Source organism: Macaca fascicularis, chromosome 11 (assembly GCF_037993035.2).
Source record: "Macaca fascicularis isolate 582-1 chromosome 11, T2T-MFA8v1.1".
Lineage (NCBI taxonomy): Eukaryota > Metazoa > Chordata > Mammalia > Primates > Cercopithecidae > Macaca > Macaca fascicularis.
Window position 1 is genome coordinate 30973296 of NC_088385.1, and position 19828 is coordinate 30993123.

The window sequence follows — 19828 nt, forward strand, 5'->3', positions numbered from 1 at the left end:
TGCTCCTGGGGGTTGTTAGAAGCTGTAGTTTGGATCCCGCTTCTGACACTATCTGTTAAAAGTAAAGCTTCAGCCAAATTAAATTTAAAGGAGTTTAACTGGGCAATGAATGATTTGTGAATCGGGCAGCCTCCAGAATCACAGCAGATTCAAAGAGACTCCAGTATGGTCACGTGGTGGAAGAAGATTTATACACAAAAAAAGGAAACAACATACAGAAATGGGAAGTGAGGTACAGAACAGCTTGATTGTTTACAGGTTGGTGTTTGCCTTATTTGAACACAGTTTGAATGCTCAGCAGTATGTGAATGATTGAAATACGGCCACCGGGATTGACCAAGACTCAGCTCTTTTACAGGCGCATACCCCTGAGTTAGGTTTTCAGTCTTGTCACTCTATTAAGTTAGGTGCAGTTCAACCACAAGGACTCAAATATGGAAGTATGGAATCCCTCTTAGTCTTCTTTAACACATGTTTTCTATCATCTTGGGAAAATGTGAGCAAACTAGTAATTTATGTGTTTCCCTTGGTGAACAAGTCTGTTTTTTATTAATGAGGCACTACTAGCAGACCTTTGATTGATGCATAAGCAAAGATTTACTAATTCAAAACTGAGTCTATGAAAGTTAAATAATGGAGAACTGAGATATGTTGAGAAGCAAAATTCAGTTTAATAGAAATCTTTGAGTCCTGACTGCATTTCAGGTGCCTGTACTAGGCATTGGGGGATACAGGAGTAAGTGCCACTCTAGGTCTTCAAAGACCTCACAGTCAATTATTTAAGAGTTTTAATAAACAAATAAGTTATAGTGAGGTTATTGATTGGGAAGGAATGGGATCCTGAAAATTCGAATGGGGATGTATGGGAAGACCCTGATGAAGCTGGGGACTTTGAATCCCTAAATTCTGATGAGTCGTCTTTGCCAATTGAAGAGACCTCCACACCCTTAGTGGGAATGGCCTCTTTACCCACCTCCCCTTTGCGCCTCCCACCCCACCAGGGGAATTAATTCTGCATTGCCCAAGGAAACCGTAATGGCTTTCCCTGAGGAGGTTGCCATGCAAGACAATTCTCAAGACCCCTCCCCACCATTTCCTCTTTGTTTCTAGACCTATAACTACACTCAGGTTTTAGTAGGCCCATAAAGATGAGGCACAAAGTGTGACCCATGAAGACATGTATTACACTCCGAAAGAAATACTGAGTTTTCTATTTATACCAACAAAAGTCCAGAGAACATGTGTGATAATGGATATTAAGGGTATAGGATAATGCCAGAAGGAACATAAAGCTGGATTAGACCAAATCTATTGATGTGGATTCACTAAGCAGAGATTCTGCCGCTTGGGGAATTATAAAAGGCTCTAACACTTTGTTTTCTTCATTTGCTCCCATCATGAAACGGACAGTGTTTTGTTCTTATTCCTGCTGGAGTAGACATTGGATATAGATTTCCCTTCCCTGCATGCATTGCTTCTACCAAAACTACCAGACATGTATTTAAAGAATGCCTTATCTACTATCATAGTATTGATATTACACACAACATTGTTTCTGATCAGAGAACTCACTTCACAGCAAAAGAAGTGTGGCAGTGGGCCCATGTTCATGGAATTCACTGGTCTTAAGATGGTCTCTACTATAGTGAAACAGCTGGCTTGATAGAATGGTGGAATGGTTTTTTGAAGACTCAATTATGGTGCCAGTGCCTTGAAAGGCTGGTGCAGGATTCTCCAGAAGGCTGTGTATATGCTGGATCAGTTTCCAATATATGGTGGTGTTTCTTCCATTGCCAGGATTCATAGATCCAAGAATCAAGGAGTGGCATCAGTCACTATTACTTCTAGTGACTTGCTAGCAAAATTTTTGCTTCCTGTTCCTGTGAACTTATGCCTTGATGACCCAGAGATCTTAGTTCCAGATGGAGGAATGCTTCTACTAGGAGATAAAACAATGATTCAATTGAATTGGAAGTTAAGATTCTAGCCTGGTCACTTTGGACTCCTCATATCTCTGAATCAGCAGGCAAAGAACAGAGTTACTGTGCTGGCTGGACTGATTGATCTTAACTACCAATGAGAAATTAGATCGCTGTTCTATAATGGGGGTAGAGTATGTCTGGAATACAGGGTATCCCTTAGGATGTCTCGGTCAGTGGAAAATTACAACAACCCAACCCAAGCAGGAGTACTATGGCCCAGATACTTCAGGAATGAAAGTTAGGGTCACCCCACTGGGTAAACAGTCACAACCAGATGAGGTGGTTGGTGAAGGCAAAGCAAATACAAAATAGAAAGTGGAAGAAGATAGTTATTAATACTAGCTATTAATACAGAAACAAGGCCTGTAATTGTCATGTGTATTTCCATCTTATTTTGTTATGTTTATGTGTATGTGTATAAAATGTAGAAAGTATCTTTGTTTTCTTTCCTCTTTTATTCCCTTATCATGTATATAAGATAGTTTGACTATATATAATAGTATTTAAGTATTGTTAGTTTTACATCCTAGTGTTTAAATTACAGGATATCAAGGAAAATAGAAATATCATTCAAAGTCTTTACTTCCTCTTCTTGGAAAGGGGCTAATACATTTCCAGTTGTAGTCAGGACAGTTGCATCACATTAGGTGAAATTATGACCTTGTTGTTTTCTTTATTTGGAGACTAAATATGATTTGAGGAGATGCAGATGTGTGCCAAGTGGACTTGTGATGCTTAATTTTATGTGTCAACTTGACTAGGCCATAGGGTACTCACAGATTTGATTAAACATTATTGTAGGTATGTCTTTGATAGTATTTTTGGATGTTAACATTTGAATTGGTAGACTGAGTAAAGCATATTTTCCTCCCTAATATGGGTAGCCCTCATCCAACCAATTGAATATGTGAGTAGAATGAAACAGTTGTGTAATAAGAAACTGCTTCTTCTTGACTGCTTCAGCTGGAATGCCAGTCTTCTCTTGTACTTGGACTGTATCTGACACTATTGGCTCTTCTGGTTCTCAGGCCATTGGACTCAGGCTAGAACTTACACCATCAGCTTTCCTTGTCATCAGGCTTAACACTATCGATTCTCCTAGCTCTCCAGCTTGCTGACTGCATATCTTTGGACGTCTTGGCTTCTATAATCTCATGAGCCAATTTCTGAAATTAATGTTTCTCTCTTTATTTATATACACAGATAGTTCCTCTTAGTTCTCTTTTTCTGGAGAACCCTGATTAATATACTTACCAAAAAAGTAGAAAATTCGTTGATTATTTCCTCTTCCAGTATAACCAACAGTTTGTGGTTGGCATGATATAATGTCAAATATGAAGCTAATAAAATTTTGAAATAATGTAGGATTATCTTACCACTGTACCTATTAAGAAGAGTGGTCTTTAGCTTACTTCATAATTTGCCTTTATTGTTTGTGATATCCCAAAGGCAACTTAAGAAATAAATGACTATATACTATGTAAAAGGAAGATGAAAAAAATAATGAAATGCTTAAAATGCCTAGTACAAGCAGAATTTATAGTAAATATTTTAGAAAGCCAGACACAGACAGAAGCAGTGTACGTACACTGTCAAGCATATGAACATTTAACAACAGTGACACATACCTGCTTTGGCTTCAATATATTTGGTAATTCTCAGGAATTGGTACATCTTTTTTATTTTCACCACATTACCATTTTAGATTATAGAAGATAGTAATTATGCCCCTGTTTTCCCTGTTGAGGGCTAAAATGTTAATCAGATATACTGGGGAAAGATTTAATATACTTAAAATAGAATCTTATGCTGAATAATGCTGCTTAAATTAAAAAGAGAGGAGAAACCCATTAATAGCAATACTTAGTAGTACTTAATCGTCGTTGTTTTGTTGTTTTAAGAATGAGTTAGCATGAAGACTCTAGGATTTCCTCTTTGATCAAAACTTTTAGGAGAGAAGAATGATCCTTTGTATATTTTCAGCATTTAAAGCTGTCTAATTGCCACACATTCTTTCCATTGTGATTGTGTAGCAATGCTGAGGTCTGGAATTATGCAGATCATTTAAGCTTTCTTTGTTGTTCATCAGCTCTCACTACAATCCTTTCTCTGTGTTTCTCATGTTGGATTATATGGCAAGCTTTTGTTGGTTCTTATCTTCAGAAAATGTATAGTCATTTTCTAAGCACAGCACATACGTATTTCTCTTGCAATTCAGTTACTTTAACATGGTTTCAGTAAGTAAAATAAAATATATATAGTGCCTCAGAAATATCACATAATTCAATTATGCTAACCAAAATTGTGCCATCTTTTTGGGAACTTATGTGTAATGAACTGGTGGACTTTGTCTACTCTCCCAGAGGAAGATAATCATGATAATTGAATAAAACACCATTAATTGGTTTTGTATGTAGAGAAGTTGGGGTGTGTGTTTGTGTGTGTGTATAAACTGTAGCATTCTTTTTATATAGTTATATATTTTTATTCATTCTTAAGGTAATAAGCAATTGTTGAGAGCAGTGTTCTTATAATTGCTCTCTTCATCTATGAAACTGAAATTTCTTGATGGCTTTAAGTGTGTTTGTTCAGGAGAGAGAAAATCATTGTGAGGGAAGTAAATAGAATGTTACTTTCATGTTAAGGGATTATTTGTTTTAGCATTTTAGAATATCAACATCAGGGAATATCATAAGCATCAGGGAATCACTTGTAATGATGATAAAGGAAGCAGCACTTCAGAGAATTGCACTTACACATAAAGACCTGTCAGAAAATGTTTAAAATCAGAAAGAACTCAAATGTGTATCAACTAGTATATGGATAAAGGAATTACAGAACATTCGTACAATACTACTCAGCAGTAACAATGAACATTACTACTATTGCTTCCCTGTTACCCATAGTGTACACATCTTTCCCTCATGATAAGGAAATTATATCCCAAACTAATCTCTTAACATACTACTAGGAAATATGCAAAAATGAGCAAGATGGTAGTATTGTGGTACTGACAGCAGAGGTTCTAGAACAGATTAGAATACATAATTGAATATATGTACATGTAAACACAGAATATATGTATATGTAAACACACAGATTTGAAATTTTTAGTTCATTATATCCTTTAAATATCCTGGGGTGGTAGTAGTTTGCAGATAAGCTAAGTTTAGTTGAACATACTTGAGTTATACGTAGCTTTTGGAAAAATTTTAGGAAATTTTCCGAAACAGCAATTTTGAACTGACTACTCAATCTTATATTCATTTTTATAGGTAGCCTTCAGATGTTTTCCCGTGTATTTGAGAAGTTGAAGTCAGTAAGTGAATCAAAAGATACTAAGTATTCATTAATTAACTATTTTTCTGTGCCACAAAGGGACAGAATTTTTAGAATTGCTGGAGAAAGGCAGAAGATAAGACTGTAAAGGTAAATTTGAGCCAAATTGTGAAAGGACTGTCGGATTTCATGGTAGGAATAGATTACCAACAGCAGAGTGGGAGAAGTAAGTATGGGCATGATGAAGGCAACCCTAGGCAGGGTAGGATAAAACTGTATGTAATCATTATTTTATGTAACTACCTGAAAAAAATAAGGCTTTAGTTTGGATGCAGGGTGGTGGTATGCTCTTACTTTCAAATTAAAAGTAAGATACAGACTTTTACTAAGCAGAAAGATGATTATAATTTGGAAGAACCTGATAACTTTCACTGTCTGTGGCAGCCTAGTTTACTGTAGAGAGCTTAAAAAATCTTGACATAGGTGACATCCTTTTCTTATCATCTAAGGTTGTCTTCCTGTTTACCTATTATAACTGTCCCCTCCTGTTCCAGTCTCACTCATTTTCTAGTGTGGTGACTCCATGCTCTGTTCTCACTTCCTCCATCTTCTGTATTTGATCCCTTTAGATATCCTTTTTTCAAGCTTACCTGCCTGAGACACTTTACATACACATTGTACATCTTTTTCCCCTAATATCTTACTCCTTTCCCAGTTTGATTTGGTAGCAACTGTAGTTCTGCCTAAGAGATCAACTTTTTCTCTGGCCTTTCAAGGGAATGCCCATTAGACTGTTGGTCTACTGTGATCTTTCTACTCCCATTCCTGCTAGAGGAAGGGATTTAGCACTAGTGACAAGCATAGAGGCCGTGATAAAAGTCTGTAACAGAAAGCACGTTTTCATTGCTTCTTTTTGTATATTGTAGTGATTTAAAGGTCAGTTTTAATTGAGGTGTATAAACAATTAAAATCACCAATAACTCCTCAAGCTGGAAGACAAAAAAAAGGAAATCACCAATATTTAGTATATAATTTGATGACTTCGACAAATACTTACATATGAGAAACCACTACAGTATTATATGGAATATTTAATGACTGCAAAATGTTCCCTTGTTCCCTTAGCACGCTCAGCTAATTTTTTGTATTTTTTTAAGTAGAGACGGGTTTCACTGTGTTAGCCAGGATGGTCTCTATCTCCCGACCTCATGCTCCGCCCGCCTCAGCCTCCCAAAGTGCTGGGATTACAGGCGTGGGCCACTGCGCCCTGCCCCCAATGTAACCATTTTTAAGAGTACAGTTCATCAAAGCTTATGAGATATGTATACATTTGAATATTATAGTATCTTGATTAATTTATGTCATTATGAAATTTTTCCCTTTATACTCTAATATTCTAATTTGTATAATATTAATATAGGCATTTCAAGTTTCTTTTGATTGATGTTTGCATGGTGTATCTTTTCAGCCCTTTAATTTTTTTTCATAGTAAAAGTGATTTTTTTTTTGTATGGGGCATACAGTTGGGTCTTTTTCATTCAGTCTGCAATCTCTGCTTTTAAATTTAGTCGTTTAGACTACTTACACTTAATGCAATTATCATTTCATGGTTGAATTTAAATATATCATTTTACTATTTGTTTTCCTTTTTTTCCTTCTGCTTTTTTCCTTGTTTCCTGATTTATGTTGGGTTTGAGGATGCTTTACTTTTAATGATTTCATTTTAGACCCTCTGGACTTTCTAGGTGTATATCTTTGCTAATTAATTAATTAATTAAATGCTTCAGTGTCTACAATATACATCTTTAACCTATTAGTCTATCAGTATTTTTCCATTTTATGTACAGTGTAAGAACTTCACAACAACATACCTTTATTTCATCTCTCATTGTGTTATTGATACGCAGTTTACTTCTACATATTCTATAAAGCCAACATTTAAAAAAATTTTTGCTTTATATATTCAGTTATCTTTAAATTTTTATATTTACCCACCTGTTTACTATTTCTGGGACTCCTAATTTCTTTTGTGTAGATTCAGATTTCAATCTGGTTTTATCTTTCTTCTCCCTGAAGAAATTTCCTTGATACTTCTTTTAGTACAGGTCTGGTGTCAGATAATTCTCTTACCCTTTGTTTATCTGAAAAAAAGAAAATTCCTCTTCAATTTTTAAAGGTATTTTCTCTGGGCGAAGAAGTCTGTACTGCCATGTGTTTTTTCCCCTGTAGGTTGAAAGACATTTCTCCATTATCTCCATTATATTCTGGTTTACATGGTTTCTGGTAAGAAGCCTACTTTTATTCTTATTTTAGTTCTTTTGTAGTAATGTGTTCTTTTTCTTCTGGCCTAAATGCAAATATTCTCTTATATTAGTTTTCTGTAATTAGATTATGATGTGTGTTGGTATGATTTCTTTATGTTTGTTCTTTCTTGCTATCTTTAGCTTCTTGGATCTCTGGTTTTACAATGTTCATGAAATTCAGAAAATTTTCAGCCATACTTTTAAAAATAAATTCTTCTGTATCTTCCCTTTTTGGGGGTCTCCAGTTACACAAGTTTTAGACCACTTGAAATTATCCATTTTTTCTCAGTATTTTTTCCTATCTGTACTTTATTTTGAATAGTTACTATCGCTGTTTTTTTTAACTTCGTGATCTTCCACAGTGTTTAATATGCTGTTAATCTCATCTTTTATATTTTTTGTTTCAGAGTTCTCTGTAAGTTTCGTTTTTTTCATATCTTCCATGCCTCTCATCCTCATGACCATTTTTTCTCTACTTTCTTAAAGTTATAATACATATTTATAATAGCTGCTTTTATGTCTGCTGATTCTCTCCATCTCTCTCATTTCTGTGTCTGTTTCTATCAAGTGATTTTTCTCCTGGTTATGGGTTATAGTTTTCTGATTCTTTATTTGACTGTTAATTCTTTATTGGCTGTCAGGCATTTTGAATTTTTTTTTGTTGATTGCTGAATTTTTTTATTTTAAATAGTTTTGTATTTTATTCTGACTCCTGTGTCACTAGCAATCAGTTTGATTATTTTGAGGCTTACTTTTGAGATTTGTTAGCATGGCTCCAGAGCAGCCTTTTGTTTAGGTCTAATACAGCCCCAGTACTAAAGAGATACCTCCCCTGAGCATTCAGCTGAATGTTCCATATATTACTAGGTTTATCCACTCCGACTGATAGGAATACAAACTCTTGCCAGCTATTTGTGAGCTCCAGATGGTCTGTCCACTCACTTTTGTTGTTCTTTTCCTGTCCTTGGGTAATTTTCTCCCACGTGTATATAGGTTAGAACTCAATTTAAGACTTGAGAAGACCTTTCTGTCTCTGGAGCTCTAATTTTCAGATGCTTAGACTTGTAAATTCTAGCTGCTTTGTGAACTCTTAACTCTGCCCCTTTAACTCAGTGAGAGGTCAACTTTACTTGGCTTCTCCCATCATACACTTTGGCCTGGAAACTGACTCCAGTTTGTAAGTTTGGCAGTTATAACCTTGTTTCCTTTCTTTTGGGAATCACAATTTTGTGCTGTTGTCTAGTATTTGCACATTATTTCATCTTGTACATCTTTTGTTCAGTTTTCTAGTTGCTTTTTCTCTTCTATTGTTCATTTTTCTAGTTGCTTAGAAACTAGAGGTTAAATCTGGTCTTTGTGTGTCCACTTTGGTTGGAAGTAAAATGCTATCTGTATACTGTAATTTATATTTCCATTCAACCTTTATCATAATTTTACTTTGAAGTAACCACAGAGTGGAACCACAGGGGTGGCAGTGGTGGTGCTGGTGCTTGTGCTGGTGAGATGTCTGTGAGTAAGCTATTGGTGATATATAGGAAGTACCTGTTTTAGTTTTTCATTTACTCTGTTCATCTTTTATAATACTTTATAAAGTAAATCTCATCACCCTGTCTGTAAATCTTTGCATAAAATTTATACACTAGGGATATGTACCGTATTTTTCGGTAGTTTTTATATTTTAGACTTCTCACTTGCTATTTTTACTAAGCCTTGAAAAACCAGGCATTTCTTATTTCTGTATCCATAATAAATCATGGTATTCAGCTGCTACTTAGAATACAGTTATTTTACCATAGAATGAATTTTGGTGTACAAATTTTATGTTTGGTTAGTTAGAGATCCTCAGGATAGTTACAGGATTTCCCTTTTCGTTTTCTGCAGTGGATCTAATTTGGTCATTCTTTAAAACTGTTTTCTTTCTGAGGAGCTGACAATCCTAGGGCTTTTCATCCTTGGCATTATTATCCTTTTCATTGTGTTGGAACTGTGTAAGATAGCTACAACTGCACCTAGGTGGCTCTTAGTACTTTTGTCGTTGTAGGATTTATATACGTGATAACAAATACTACCAGTAACATCATCTCTAAAGATTGAAGACTATAGATACATAGAATTTAAAATTGTTTCTTTTGTGAACTCATCTATTTTTCCATTCTTCTTGTTTCTTCTGGAAATTATATGTGTTCTTTAAGGTTATGCACGGTCTGACAAGGTGAGCTTCGCCAGCCTATCCAAGGATAAAGTCAGCACCTTACATAAAACCAAAGTAGAGGGGGAAAAAACCTAGGTAATCTTACTGGCAATATGTCAGGAAATGGAAAGCATGATGAAGCCTGTGTTTGCACATAAAGGTGAACTTGTAGCTCTTGCATGTTTCTGGGTTTTATGGTGTTCTTATCTCTCATAGGGACAATATAAGCCATGTTTAAAAATGATCTTTTGCTTATTTGCTTAAGGGAGTAGGTGGATAATTGGTGATGCTGAGGTTCGAGATAAACTTTCTATTAATGTATCTAGTACCTGTCTGATATTTCCATATGTAAATGAGTTTCTTTGTCATCTTTGCATTATACTCTAGGCAATGCTACATGCTAGCCTGACTGTGGTTTCACTTGGCTTCCTTTTTCTAAGTCTCTACCTGTTCAGTGTACCTAGCTTAGCTTCTAGCATTCCAGTGCAACTACCTGCCACTCATTTCCTGCTTTCTCCTTTTGCCTGTCTCGTAAACAATATTGTTTCCTGTATATTTCTTCCTTTCTCTTTTGAAACTTACCTCAATATGGTATATCTGATGTAATATCTCACTAGGCTATTATGTAATTTGATAAATTGAGTAATTGTATTAGTGATGCTGCTACTGATGCAAAATCAGTTCTAGGATATGCTAACTTATACTATTGTAGTGTTAAGCACTTTTGAGTTAGATTTAATTTAATTTATTTTATCTTCAGAGTCAATTTTTAAGCTTTATCTAGAGTCTTACTGTGAGGAAAAGAAATGTCTTTTAAAAGAAGTAGGCTCTTACAACTGTAAGATTCTCCTTGGAGAAAATTATTTCTCCTGAAACTCAGGCCGTTGGAGGTATGTTTGCAGTGTTTCCTTGGTAGTTTTCAATCAGGTATTTTCATGGATGGTCTGCTTGTCTCAGAAAGAGAGCCTAAAGTGGAGTCTTTTACTTGGGGAATGCTTAAGTGCTCCACAAATCAGTGACCAGAATCGTTTCATTTTGTGCCCATGTGGTTTCTGTGGGTGGTTTGTTGTTTTAAAAACTGTTTCAAAGAAGTGCATTTTTTTTTCCTGGCAATACATGTGTATCCTGTGTAAGTATTTTTCATTATTAATAATTTTGAGAAAAACCAACTCCAGGTCATAATGCAGTTGGCATAAGTTATGGGTTTTGGGTCTGCTTTACCAACAATTTATTAACCTGAGGTTCCCAAAGGGCATGTTTCTCACTGTCACCAACCTTTTTTTGGAAATTATTTTTGTCCATTTTGTGTAAATCAATAGTTTCAAAGGGAAGCTCATGGGACTTTTAGGCTTAATTTCTTCTAGGCTTATATACTGCTATTGAGGGGGTATTTCCTCTCCTTTTCTTTTTCTCTGTATAGAAATTTCCATTTCTGTTTGTGACTTGTTTGTGATTCCAGCTTTTTCATTGTGCTTTGATTTTCATCTTCTTCCTCATTTAGGCTTAGTGGTTAGAAATCTTGTCGTTAATTGAATTTCAAAGTGGTTAAGTTTTTGTCATTTTCCATTTTCCTGTCCAACGGAGGGTTTGCATCTGTAGGTACACTGAAACCTTTAATAATGAACTTGGGTTTAAAGAGAAATTGAATTAAATTCTTGAGTTATTTCAGAAGTTGTAACATCATGCTATTAACATTTCTGGCCACAGTGAAAGTTTTTGTAAAAGTGAAGTTTTGTAGGAAAAAGCTTCGTATGTCATCAGCCCATAGTCTTGGAATGGATCTTTAGGAATTGGCTAGCGCAGAATTACAACGGTAAATAGTCTGCATAAATTTTCTAGCTAACAAGTGAATATTATTTTTAATTAGGAAATAACCAGGAATAAGACTTGAGAGATCATCTCTCCTAACTTACTAATTTAAGAAAGGAGGAAATTAGACCCTAGGTATTAGGTGACCATCTTCAAAAATGCTGTAATTTAGTTGAAGAATTAGGACTAGAGCCCCATGCCCTGATGCCAAGTTTAATGCTCTTTCCGCTACCTTGGGATCTCTTCTCATCCTATTCCAACAAAATAAAAGTTTAAAGTGTAAGGTACAAGATTCTGGTTTGAAAATATCCAAATACATTGTATTTTTGCAATATAAAATTGGAGTGATGAGAGAAGACTTAAAAATTCATGTGCCATTTTCCCCCTTGATCTGTAAAACAGTAGTGATAGTATCTGAGGTTGTCATTTGGTTATTTTAGGAAGGAAATTGTGTGGCCCTTATTTTGTTTGAGTCTCTTCTTCATCATATTGAGGTAATTTTTAAAAGTTCTTAAGCTAGAAAAACATGCAAATAAGAACCTTCTGTATTGGCTGCTGTCGACTGCCTATTTAACATTACCCCTTTTCCCACTACCTGCCCGCTTTTTTTTGAGAGAGAGTCTCACTCTTTTTGCCTATGCTGGAGTGTAGTGGCATGATTTCGGCTCACTGCAACCTCCGCCTCCTGGATTCAAGTGATTCTCCAGCCTCAGCCTCCAGAGTAGAGTGGGAGGGATTACAGGCATCCACCACCACACCTGGATAATTTTTGTATTTTAGTAGAGACGGGGTTTTGCCATGTTGGCCAGGCTGGTCTTAAGCTCCTGACCTCAGGTGATCTGGCCTGCCTTGGCCTCTCAAAGTGTGGGGACTACAGACGTGAGCCACCACACCCAGCCTCCCACTGCCTTTCTAACAGATTCTCTGTTTTGTTTAGGCATCTAACCCTCCTTTATGTGACTCAGAGAAAGGAGACCTCATTCCAAGTTCTAGGATTGATTCTGGTAAGTCTAAGTGAAACATAGTAATTCCTTTTCTTTGCTGGCAGCGGGTTTAAGGATGGGCAGATCGTAATCTCAAAATATTTTTGTCATCTTGCTTCCAGCCTGTGGATGAAGCTAAATATAGGAGTCCAGAGCCAAGGGAATTAGAATTTCTGAAGCTCTGACTTGCAGTACTTAAAGACTGCTCTACCTTTGGCCTTCTTGTTACATGAGATACTAGTTATACATCTTACTGATTTAGCCAGTTTGATTTTGGAATTCTGTTACTTCCACATGGAAGTATTTTGTCTCATGCATCTAATATTTGTGAATGAAGATTCATAATGATGTAGGTTTTTGGCAATTAAATGGTTGTGACTACAGGGAAGACTATTAATAGATTGGAAACTAGGAGAATCTTTTATGAGATTTTTAACTGGGTGAATAATAAAGTCGTGGTTCATAAGGCATCATAAACTAACAGTGATTTACCTTTTATTCTTGTAGCTCCACCTCATTTCTTTTCCCAGTGACCTCTTAAATTCAGTGGATTCTATTTGTTCCTTATCCTCTTTGACCTCTATGACATATATTAGACCTGTCTGTATCTTTCTGTATTTCTGGTCATGCCTCTTAAATTTTATTTACTGACCTGTTTTCCTCTACTTATCCCTTGAATAGTAATAGTTTTCTATGGTTTTATTTTTGGTCTAATTAGAAATATAAACATTATTTAGAATGGTTTTATCTTTATAGAAAATTATGACAATAATATAGAGAGTTCTCATAAACCTCACACCTTTTATTAACATTTTACATTTTTGTGGTACATTTGTTTAAATGAATGGCCAATATTTATACATAATTATTAAGTAAAGTCAATACTGTGTTAATATTCCCTTTATTTTTATCTACTGCCCTTTTTCTGTTCCAGATTGCTGTCTAGGTTACCATATTACATTTAGTGGTCATGTCTCCTCAGGCTGCTCTTGGCTGTGACAATTTCTTAAACTTTACTTGTTTTTGATGACCTTGACAGTTTTGAGGAGTATTAGTCAGACACGTCTTGGCTGTGATGGTTTCTTAAACTTTACTGGGTTTTGATGACCTTGACTGTTTTGAGGAGTATTGGTCAGACATTTTGTACATTGTTCCTCAGCTGAGATTGATATGATGTTTTTCCTCATGATTAGACTGGGGTTAGGGTTTTTAGGAGGAAGAGCATAGAGGTGAAGTGCCATTTTCATCACATTGTATCAAGGGTACTTACGATCAACTTATCATTGCTAAACTGTAACTTATTGTGACTTATTGTTGATGTTTGATCATTTGACTAAGGTGGTTTTTATTAGGCTTTTTCACTGGAAAATTATTCTTTTTCTCTCTTTCTGTATTGTACTCTTTGCAATGAAGTCACTATGTGCAGACCACACTTGATGGGGAGTTATTTTCCACCTTCTTGATAGTGAAGTAGCTACATAGGTTTTTTTGGAATTTTTCTGCATGGATGACCATGGATATTTATTTTCTACTTTGCTTGGCCAGTTTTAAAATTGTTGATGTATATCGATGATTTCTGAATATGTTTATCCTAGCGATTATTTCTCCCTCTTTTTTTGAACTCTTCCCCTTTCCAGTCAACTTCCTATTAGATTTTTTCCTTTTGGTCTTTTGTTGAAACCTCAAACTCAAATATGTCCATATTGCCTAAGCCTAAACTAATTATTCTATACCTCCTTTATTTCATTTTATGCCTTTTTACACCCAAACTTGCTTTTTCTTCCCACTTACTGAAGGTAGAAACTGATGGGATCCTTTAGTTTTCCTTTTCCTTATTCACACTCCCTTATTACCTCTTACTTTGGATTATTAGTTTATTGCATAGATTTCCCTCAAACTAGCCTATTCTACTTTCACACTGTTATCCACATTGCCTCATAGCCATTTTTTTCCATTACGCATGTCACTTACTCAAAATACATCTTATTTCTCTTTTCAGAATTCTTCAATGAGTTCTGTGTTTGCCTCTAATTGATTTTAGGTAAATTACTTGATCTCGCTCTAGCATAAGTTTTCTTGTTGAAAAAGAGGAGGTGATACAGGAATTTTCTAAGGATTAAAAGTGATAGTGTGTCTAAAGAGTTTAGGAATGTGTCTGCAACAAATTAGTACACTCTAAAAGACAGTTATTTTTATTGTTCTTTGCCTCCTCCCAAACTCCTTATCATGACTCTTCATAATTTTGCTTCTAGCCACCTATCTAGTATCTTCATTTGTAGTTATTCTCCCACCATAAGTACCTTATCATTCAACAATTCTGCATTATTTGTGGTATTTTTGATTTGCTATACCATGTGCTTTATAAACCTGTCCTTTTGGCTGTGTCTTCGCTAGGAATGTGCTTATCTTTTTTGATGAACAGGAAAATTGGCTTTTACTTATTCATAGTATTTAACTTAGATATCCTCACCCATGGAGAGTAAATTACTTTCTCAGTTGTTGCATAGATATATTGTGTACTAAATATATGTTTGCAAGTCTGTCTTTCTATTAAACTGTGATATCCAAGGACATAAGGACTTAGTTTAATTCATTGTATGATTCCTAGCACTTAATAATCACTCTGTTAACATTTGTTGCATAGATTACCTCACAAATACAGAATTTTTATCTATGGTAACCAGGTTTCTGCTTGAACCCTTCTAATAGCAGGAAATTTATAGTTGGAGAGCCAGTGATTACTTGTGGACAGACCTAAATTTTAGGAAGTTATTTTCATACAGGTTTGAAATCTGCCTACCTTTAACTTTCATTTGTCTGTTCTCTGGACCCGTAAAGAGTTAGTCTCTGCATTCAGCATTTTCAAGTATTTGGGTACCAAATATGTGTTAAGCACATTTCAGAAGTCTCTTGGTTGGAAATGAAAGAAAGCTGAAACATGTTAAGTTAAAAGAAATAAATTTGCTCATTAACTTTGATTGTCTCCAGACTTTTTGATTGTTCACCTCTACCAAGAATACATTTTTGAGGATGCATCCTCAGTATGGGTATATTTATCTGTACATTTGATACATATATGATTATAACAGTACATTACATACATTGTAAAACACAGATTATGGCACTTTTCAAAGGATAGTACAACCTAAAAGTATTTTATGCGTTGTAGTCTTTTCTTCTCACATTCTGGTGGATTGTCTTACACATCGCTCTTCTCGGAGGTGTATACATACCATTTTTAAAGGCCACCTATATATGTAATCAAACTCTATTGTGGGCAGGTTTGGAGCTGGTCTTAGAGATGACTGAAGATAGCTCTAGGAGTTCTACTTTTTTCATTGCTGCTGCTGCTGCTTCTTTTTTTTTTTAATGACTTTTCTCTTTCAGACTGGCTTCTTCCTGGGGCTAGGACCATGGTTGCTGCTGGCTTTGGGCTAATTTATTCACAGCTTCTATTGATTAATTCAACAAATTATGAATGGAGTGCATATCCTGAGCCAGGTACTATTCTAGGTGTTAGAAACACAACAGAGAGTATAAAGAAGAACAGTATTAAAGTGGTAAGTGCTATGCAGAGAATTAAAATAGAACAATGTGACAGTAATTAAGTGACTACTTTAGGAAAACCTTTGTCTAGAAGAGACATTAAAGCTGAAATATGAATCAGAAGAAATAGCTAGCCATGTAAATATCAGGAGGAAGAATATTCCAGGGACTGGCTAAGGCAAGATTTCTAAAATGGGCCTGAACTTTTGCATGTTTGAGGAAGTAAGAGAAGGCAGTTGTTGAGTTTAGAACTTAGTAGGTAAGGAGAGTTTTGTGATCAGAGAGAAACAGGGTTTTTCTTCTTCCATCTCTAGTTGGAAACATCCCAGGGAAGGACTCTGATTGATCCAGCTTGAGTCAGTTTCCTATCCCTAAGTCTGATTATTAATGGTGGGGACATGTTTTGTTTTGTTTAGCTCATGTTGGACTAATTGTCTATGTTTATGGCCGGAAGAAGGTTTGGAGGAAGGGTTTTGGGTTGACAAAATTAAGAGATGCTACTTATTATGGACCTTGTGAGCCAAGAGCTTTTCATTATATCAGCTAAGAGAGAACTCTTACTATCTTACCCTATTTGAAGATACCTATTCTTTATCTTTGTTGACTTTTTAATCAAGGCTAAACTTTTCATTATTCATTCTTCTCGGAAATGATTCTTTAACCACAAGTATTACTTTAACCTTGCATTGTACTTCTGAGGGTGACAGATGGAAAGAGAGATGGAAATGTCAGTGTATTTTAGGTATAAATCCTTTCCAATCCCTTAATGTCCATTTGTGTATAAAGGATATGTGTAATCTGGAGTCATTCTATACTTCGTTGCCTAAGGCAGAGAAATTGGCCAATGCATTTTTGATAGTGCTTCTTAAATTAAGTTGAAAACTCAATCCTCCAAATATTCTGGGTAAGCAAGTTTTTGGGGGGCATATTTTTGCTTCTTGGCTTTTGGTGGTATTAAAAGCTTTGATAACTTTGGTAGTGACGTTTCCATGGTTTGAATTCTGTGCAGCAGTGAGTGAACATAATATTAAATAGTGGTATTTACTAGTGGGAACAAAACTGAGTACTAAATTTCGATGTTTCTGAAATGGTGTCGTTGCAATAGGTCAACAACTACATGCATATTTCTGGAAGTCACTGGAAATAGGTGCCTACAAAGAAGCATGAGGCTAATTTCTACAAAGAATTGAATATGAGATATACTCTTATTAAACTGTAATAATTATGTATTTGATTTTTTAAAAGAAATTATGCTTTTTTTTTTTTGGAGACAGGGTCTGGGTCTTTCACCCAGGCTGGGGTGCAGTGGTGTGGTCATGGCTCACTGCAGCCTTCACCTTCTGGACTCAAGTGATCCTGCCACAACAGCGTCCAAGTAACTGGGGCTATAGGTGAGCACTACCATGCCCAACTAAATTTTGTATTTTTTTTTTTGTAGTGATGGGGTTTCACCATATTGCCCAGGCTGGTCTCGAACTCCTGGGCTCAAGTGATCTGCCTGCCTTTGCCTCCCAAAGAGCTGGGATTATAGGCATGAGCCACTGTACCTGGCCTTTATGCCATTATTTAATTAACAGTGTTCAAACTAGCTTAGGTTTTCCATTGTAAAGCCAGATTTCTTACATTAGAGTACCAAGGTTAGCCTTCTGTGTTTGAGTGTTTAATTTAGATGTTAAATATTGTATAATATGGATAGGCCACTATACTAGAGGCTCTAAGAAATAGAGCTCTATGGTGAATTTCTTTTCTTTACTATTACAGAATTCTTATAATACTTTTCTGTGTTGTAATTTTGGGTTTGTACATGTGGGTTGTGAGAAATAAACTGGAAATCCTGTCTCTGTGGGTTGGAATCTGGTGTGGCTTCAAAAGGCAAACAAAATATGTTAGCATTTACATGCCAGGTAAAGGCAAATTTTTTAAATGGACTTTCCATAGGTTCCAAACTTCTGAGGCGAAATAATATAAAGTAATATTGTAGTTGCAGACAGACTCCTGTTGGCATACATTTGGTTTCTTAATTTATGATGGGACATCAATAGCTGATTAAGCAAACAACCTAAAGAAATATCTTTGTAAATCCTTAGTACAGCTTGTTCCTGTTCATTTGTGACAAGTTGTTTGGGAAAGAGTTTTGAGATGGCATGCTAAGACTCGATATCCTAAAAGTCTAGTGGGTTTTCTTTGTATTTTAAAAGTGAAGAGTGTATTTCAAGATTGAGAATTTTCTGCTTTTTATAAAAAGGACTTTATAATTGGAGTAATTTTAGATTTTTAAGTGTACTTAAATGAAGATGCACATGTTTTTATCTCCTCCTTTCTTCTATTAATAATTTATTAGATAATTTTAAGAAAGGAATATTGTAGTATTATGGTGGCCAGATTTAGAAAAGTCTAGGTGAATTTACTGTCTTTCAGTTCACGTTATTCTTGTTTATATGAGTGGCTGGAGATATCACATATAATTTGAGGTTTACGTCTGGTTTTCTGTTAAGTGAATCTGATTCAGGCACAGCTATCTTCAATGGTGATTTTCCCAGCTGTAAATTAGGAACTTGGCATTGAACACCATGTAGTTTTGTGTAAGCAGAATTCAGATTGTGATGTTTTCTGTCACTTCATAATTCTAATTTTAGATTTTCAAAGTAGGATAATTCACTCCAGAGAACAGGTACATTGATGTCAGTGGTTTGAATCAAACTGAATATCCTTTATAAAAAATATGGTGGATCATTTTATCTATCTACCCATAGAATTGTGACTATGGATTTTCTGGGTTTTTTTTTTTTTTTTTAAATTTATAAAAATGCAGGTGATTCTTTGTATTTGCATTTGAAAATTTCTTGGAAACACAGAATACAGTGATACTTATGGACTTTTCCTGCAGTGGTAGTAAATGTGAAGAGTGAGGGATAAGTTTAGAGCACAAGCCTCTTACTGGTCTTTCGCTTTACTTACATTTTTTTTTCACTTTTCTAGTTACTTGTCTGAATTGCACAGGGTTTCAGTTTGAATATTGCAGGTACCATGAAGTCTTTTCTTAATAGCTATTATGTACTTGTGTAATGCCATCTACTAGATTATAAATGCCTTGAGCATAGGGGTTACTATAAATTCATCTTTGTATTCTGTTGTACTTAGCTTCTCACATAACAACTATTATAGAATAAGTATAATGAGTTTGTTGAATTAAATTAGATTGACCTGAATTAGAGGGGAGGAATTAGACATTGGAAAAACAGGGATGAACTTAGAGAAGCTAAGTTTTGTGGTCATTTGAGATATCTTGTTAATTTAGTTTTAAGTAATCAAGAATGGTGATGTTTTATTCATCTTTAAAACTGTTACGACTGAATGGTCAGAAATGGTGGTATGTCTTGTTCTGTTACCAACTAGCAATTTATGTTTCAGTAAACTGCTCTGTGTAATAATTCTGGTGTTAAAAATACCGTTACTCAAAAATTAGCTGGGCGTGGTGGCACGTGCCTGTAATCTCAGCTATTCAGAAGGCTGAGGCAGGACAATCTCTTGAACCCAGGAGGCGGAGGTTGCAGTGAACCGAGATTGTGCTCCAGCCTGGGCGACAGAGTGAGACTCTATCTAAAAAAAAAAAACAAAAAACCATTACCGGTTTCAGGGGACACATCTTATGAATTAATTTTTAGACTGATTTCCTAAGTCTCTTTTCCCAACCCTCTATTAAAAAAATTAATGTGTAATTTACATATATCACAA

General features: G+C 35.4%; 1 protein-coding gene across 30 annotated transcripts in view; it reads left to right on the top strand.

Annotated features, from left to right (window-relative positions):
- The window catches only part of CCDC91 (coiled-coil domain containing 91), a 373101-nt gene that overhangs the window by 23741 nt on the left and 329532 nt on the right, over window positions 1-19828 (top strand). For 9 of the 30 annotated variants that reach the window (XM_065523945.1, XM_065523942.1, XM_045364916.2 and 6 more), the window contains one exon: window positions 12502-12568. The exons of the other annotated variants lie outside the window; for them this stretch is intronic. The gene's annotated coding sequence lies outside the window, so the exon portion shown is untranslated. The remainder of the gene's footprint in view (window positions 1-12501; window positions 12569-19828) is intronic. 30 annotated transcript variants of the gene reach the window in all.